A 6582-nucleotide genomic window follows, 5' to 3' on the forward strand; every position below is an offset into this window, starting at 1 on the left:
GTTCGTGGCTGGTGAGAGAGCTCGTGATCTTTCAGAGTCAGATTTACAAATATATAAACCCAATAGAGTAGCTTAAATCACCATTCAATTTGCAACTTGCACATCGACTACTGGTTGTTTTTCATATTTCATATCAGATTTCTTATCAACACGCATAGGTAAGGTACATACAGTTGGCGTCTGCTAGCTTGTGATGAACTCGTGTAAATATCTGTGAATATGCACTCATGAATATTAACTATTTCATACGAAGTCGTACAAGCACCCTGAGGGTTTCTACCTTTTCCCATTATAATTGTTTGAGTTAAATCGAGGAGACTATAACATCAGCTAGATAACTAGCTATCATTTCATGCAAATTGAACTCTTCCATTTAAATCGTTTAATGTTATTTAAAGTTCCCTTAGCTAGCTAGCTAGCATAGCAACTACATAACCATAGCAAACAGGAAACACAACCTTAGCTGCAAAGTTTAATTTCTCAAAATCAGCTCACCAATAAAAAGCAGTCTTGGGTTCAAAGTGATCACAACCTCTTGTATGATGTTAAATGGCTTCACATAGACATTAAACAATCCTCAGAGAAATAATGTGAAATCCACGGAGCAAGGGCTTACTCTGATATCAATGTAATGTTAGCGAATGAGGGGTGAGAAGCCCCCCCCCCCCCCTTGTTACTATTTAGTCGCCGGTGTTCGTCCAAAGCCAAATCAATTCTTGAGGTTCCAAAAAGCAATTTGGCCTTCTGAGTAGTCGATCGTGTTATCTTCTGTCCGTCGTTTGAAACAAATCTTTTAGCTCCGGCATTGGTTTCCCATTATTTATCACTTCACGTTTCGATTGAAAATCCAGTTTCCAGGCTCTCGCGCACGCCCCCTTCATTGAGGCAGAGGTAATGTTTGCCTCCCCTCTGTGCTTTTTCACTGCTAAATAGGTTCTTCACTACGTGAAATACATGACCTATTCTATGGATAGAAGGGACATAATAAATGTGCCTACAAATTTCCAAAATTTCCCTCGGGATGAATAAAGTATCTGTCTATCTAAATATTACAGTGGTGACAGACAATGAGAAAGCTAAAGGCATGCGCTCATCCCAGTGTGTGAGGGATTGCACAATCTGAGATGAGGCGCAGCTCGTCACTGTCTCACCTCGCGTATCTCCCTTCTGTTTGAACAGGGCATGCGCAAATTCAGCGATTTTGATTGTAAAAATCAAATGCTTAATAATAATGCTTACAATGATTGTAATCATACAGAAATTACATGTTTAGCACAGATAAATATTAAAATGTATTTTAGGTTGAACTCTAATGTTGCTCTAATGTTCAGTGCTTAGTGACCACCATCTGACACTACAGTGTCAGTACTGTATTTGGTAATTCAGTATTATTTAATGTGTTTGGGTAATAAAACACCTTTTTGTGTATGTCTGTGTATAATTGTGTGCAACAGTACAGGGAAAAGAAGAATTATACACTCAAAATACTGCAATTTTTTGCAGAGAAACATGTCCTAATATGACCTTGATTGCATCTCAGATCACGTAAAGTCTCTGGCTTCTGGGGGCCGCTGAGGCCTAAAACTTTTCCACCTCGCTCCGCTCGGCTTGCTACTACTTTCTGAAACACAATGTTGGCAGCTCTGACGTGAGTGTGACGTGAGTGTGACGTGGCGGTGAGCGTTAGTGTGACGTGAGCGTTAGTGTGACGTGAGTGTGACGTGAGCGTTAGTGTGACGTGAGTGTTAGTGTGACGTGAGCGTTAGTGTGACGTGAGTGTGACGTGAGCGTTAGTGTGACGTGAGTGTGACGTGAGCGTTAGTGTGACGTGAGTGTGACGTGAGCGTTAGTGTGATGTGAGTGTGACGTGAGCGTTAGTGTGACGTGAGTGTGACGTGAGTGTTAGTGTGACGTGAGTGTGACGTGAGTGTGACGTGAGCGTTAGTGTGACGTGAGCGTTAGTGTGACGTGAGAGTTAGTGTGACGTGAGTGTGACGTGAGCGTTAGTGTGATGTGAGTGTTAGTGTGACGTGAGTGTGACGTGAGCGTTAGTGTGACGTGAGCGTTAATGTGACGTGACGTGAGAGTTAGCGTGACGTGAGTGTGAGTGTGACGGTGACGTGACGGTGACGTGAGTGTGACGTGAGTGTTAGTGTGACGTGAGCGTTAGTGTGACGGTGAGCGTGACGTTAGTGTGACGTGACGGTGAGCGTTAGTGTGACGGTGAGCGTTAGTGTGACGTGAGTGTTAGTGTGACGGGATGTGAGTGTGCGTGACGTGAGCGTTGGCGTGACGTGAGCGTTAGTGTGACGTGAGCAGTAGTGTGACGTTAGCGTGACGTGACGGTGAGTGTGACGGTGAGCAGTAGTGGGGCGTGAGTGTGACGTGTGACGTGAGTGTTAGTGTGACGTGAGCGTTAGTGTGACGTGACGTTAGCGTGACGTGAGAGTGACGTGACGTGAGTGTGACGTTAGCGTGACGTGAGAGTGACGTTAGCGTGGCGTGAGAGTGACGTGACGTGAGTGTTAGTGTGACGTGAGCGTTAGTGTGACGTGAGTGTTAGTGTGACGTGACGTGACGTGAGTGGGGCGTAAGCGTCCAAGAGAGTCGCTTGTAAGGAGGCTGAGAGGAGGCGGATTGGACAATGTAACAGCGTGGAGTGTGTATGAGAATATGGAGTAAGTGGGAGAGAGAGAGAAGAGTGTGTGTGTGTGTGTGTGAAAGCACAGTGTGTGGGTGTATGAGTGTGTGTGTGTATGTGTGTGTTTGACCTTGTTTATGCAGACGCTCAGAGACCTGCACTCTGTAACGGTCAGCACTTTCCACCCCAGTAATCCTTCTACGTGTCCCTAAAGACACACACACACACACACACACACACACCCTGTAGCTCTCATCCAGTAATCAGCAGAAAAGATGAATGTGCTTAAGGTTTGTGTTTCATGTTTCATTCTCCCTCTCACTTTATTTCTCCGGCAATTTCCGCGTGTGTGCTTGTGTGTGTGTGTGTGTGTGTGTGTGTGTGTGTGTGTGTGTGTGTGTGTGTGTGAAACGTTTCTGCGTGGCTTTGCCTGACTTCTGGAAGAGCTTTGAAATCTGGCGGCATGGGGAGAGGGGGGGAAACCAAAATGTAGGCACACACACACACACACACACACACACACACACACACACACACACACACACACACACACCACACACACACACACACACACACACACACAGACACACACACACACACACACACACACACACACTCACACACACACACACACACACACACACACACACACACACACACACACACACACACACACACAGACACACACACACACACACACACACACACACACACACACACACACACACACACACACACACACACAGACACACACACACACACACACACACACACACACACACACACACACACACACACACACACACACACACACACACACACACACACACACACACACACACACACACACACAGACACACACACACACACACACACACACACACACACACACACACAGACACACAGACACACACACACACACACACACACACACACACACACACACACACACACAGACACACACACACACACACACAGACACACACACACACACACACACACACACACACACACACAGACACACACACACACACACACACACACACACACACACAACACACACACACACACACACACACACACACACACACACACACACAGACACACACACACACACAGACACAGACACAGACACAGACACACACGACACACACACACACACACACACACAGACACAGACACACACACACACACAGACACAGACACAGACACACACGACACACACACACACACACACATGCCTGGGGCATCTTTCTGCTCGTTTGCGTCCATTAAAGGCCCATGTTTTAAACATGGCGAGCACTTCATGGGTTTGAACTCCAAAGTGTGGATTAATTTCTCATATTTGGCCACTGGGAGCAGGGCATGTGTGTGTGTGTGTGTCTGTGTGTGTGTGTGTGTGTGTGTGTGTGTGTGTGTGTGTGTGTGTCTGTGTGTGTGTGTTTGTGTGTGTTTGTGTGTGTGTCTGTGTGTGTCTGTGTCTGTGTGTGTGTGTGTGTGTGTGTTTGTGTGTGTGTTTGTGTGTGTGTGTGTGTGTCTCTGTGTGTGTGTGTGTGTGTGAAACTAGAGGGTGGATGTGGGCGCCACTGAGAGCCGGGCTCTGAAGGCTCCTCTGAAGAGTCGAGTCGGAGCCGCATCGAGACGTGCACTTTAATAATAACTTACCTGTGAGTGAGTTTGCACTTTAATAATGGCTTACCTATGAGTGAGTTTTCACTTTAATAATGGCTTACCTGTGAGGGAGTTTTCACTTTAATAATGGCTTACCTGTGAGTGAGTTTACACTTTAATAATGGCTTACCTGTTGGGAGTTTGCACTTTAATAATGGCTTACCTGTGAGTGAGTTTTCACTTTAATAATAACTTACCTGTGAAGGAGTTTGCACTTTAATAATGGCGTACCTGTATTGGAGTTTTCACTTTAATAATGGCTTACCTGTGAGTGAGTTTTCACTTTAATAATGGCTTACCTGTTGGGAGTTTGCACTTTAATAATGGCTTACCTGTGAGTGAGTTTTCACTTTACTAATAACTTACCTGTGAAGGAGTTTGCACTTTAATAATGGCGTACCTGTATTGGAGTTTTCACTTTAATAATGGCTTACCTGTGAGTGAGTTTTCACTTTAATAATGGCTTACCTGTTGGGAGTTTGCACTTTAATAATGGCTTACCTGTGAGTGAGTTTTCACTTTACTAATAACTTACCTGTGAAGGAGTTTTAAGTTTAATAACGGCTTACCTGTTGGAGTTTTCTGATCTCTGTGTCTTAGGTGGCTGTCGAACACATATCTGTTTCTGGGCGACTCATGAAGCTTTTAGGTGTGTGTGTGTGTGTGTGTGTGTGTGTGTGTGTGTGTGTGTGTGTGTGTGTGGTTCTTTTCCTCCTGGCCTCCTGCAGGTCTGATGCAAGGAGAGGCCAACCTGACGACTACTGATTCAAACTTCATGTCACGGATGACGTGCTGTATTTGGGCCAATCGCAAAAGTGTTTCACAGACCGAGATTGGTGACACCCATTGTTTACATCAGGTCACTACTGTTCAGCACCAATCAGGTCCAGTTCATATGGTCTGGGTCACCAATCAGGTCCAGTTCATATGGTCTGGGTCATTTCTGTTAACCAATCAGGTTCAGTTCATATGGTCTCGGTCATTTCTGTTAACCAATCAGGTTCAGTTCATATGGTCTCGGTCATTTCTGTTAACCAATCAGCTTCAGTTCATATGGTCTCGGTCATTTCTGTTAACCAATCAGCTTCAGTTCATATGGTCTGGGTCACCAATCAGGTCCAGTTCATATGGTGTGGGTCAGTTCTGTTCAGAATGGTTCAGCACTGTTCAATATGGATCAGCACTTTTCAGATGAATGGTGCCATACAGTACTGTTCATTAATGTCCATTATTGTTCTGTGGTGTCTAGTGTTGAGGTGAACAACTAGACTCTTTAATATACAGTATGTGTCTCATATGCAGTAATAGTGATGTCATAGTGATGTCATAGTGTCTCATATGCAGTAATAGTGATGTCATAGTGATGTCATAGTGATGTCATAGTGATGTCATAGTGTCTCATATGCAGTAATAGTGTCTCATATGCAGTAATAATAATAATAATAATAATAATGGATTTTATTTGTATAGCACACTTTAAAATACAAAGAAATCTCAAGGTGCTTAACATAGTATAGACAGTCACAACAACAATAATACAAAGTAATAGTAAATAGAAGTGCTAATGAAGTGCAGAAAATAGGATAATATAATATACCAAAAAAGATAATAAATTAATTTAAAACAATGAATTAAGATTATAATGAGATCGAATAATATGTATTAAAAAACAGAGTCATTTTTAATAGTGTCTCATGTGCTGACATAGTGTGCTGTGTCATGTGTATTATTGTAAAAACCCTGCAGGCATGGAAGCGTGGAACGTACCGGAAGTGTCTGTGTGTGTGTGTGTGTGTGTGTGTGTGTGTGTGTGTGTGTGTGTGTGTGTGTGTGTGTGTGTGTGTGTGTGTGTTTACATAAGAGATGGACTGAAGCTGGAATGAAGCTGGCCAGCCAGACCACGTGAAGACAAGATCTCTAACTGGGCCATGTTTTTCTTTCAGACACTCCGCGAATCCAACTGCCAAGTTAATTGGCATCCACCAATCAAAGAGAAGGTCTGCCCCCACCCCCCCCCCCCCCGCCGCCCCCCTCCCTCCGCCCCCCTCCCTCCGCTCTCCTCCCGCCCCCCCCCCCCTCCGCTCTCCTCCTCCGCTCTCCTCCTCTCTCCTCCTCCTCTCTCTCATTCTTCTCATTCTCTTTCATCTGATGATCAGACGCCGCGGCCGGCCGACTTGCCGCCGTCTTGCGCGCGGGCCAGCGTGTACTCATCCTGTGTGTGTGTGTGTGTGTGTGTGTGTGTGTGTGTGTGTGTCTTTCATCTACGCGGG

This window comes from Clupea harengus, chromosome 21, assembly GCF_900700415.2.
Source record: "Clupea harengus chromosome 21, Ch_v2.0.2, whole genome shotgun sequence".
In the NCBI taxonomy this organism is placed as follows: Eukaryota; Metazoa; Chordata; class Actinopteri; order Clupeiformes; family Clupeidae; genus Clupea; species Clupea harengus.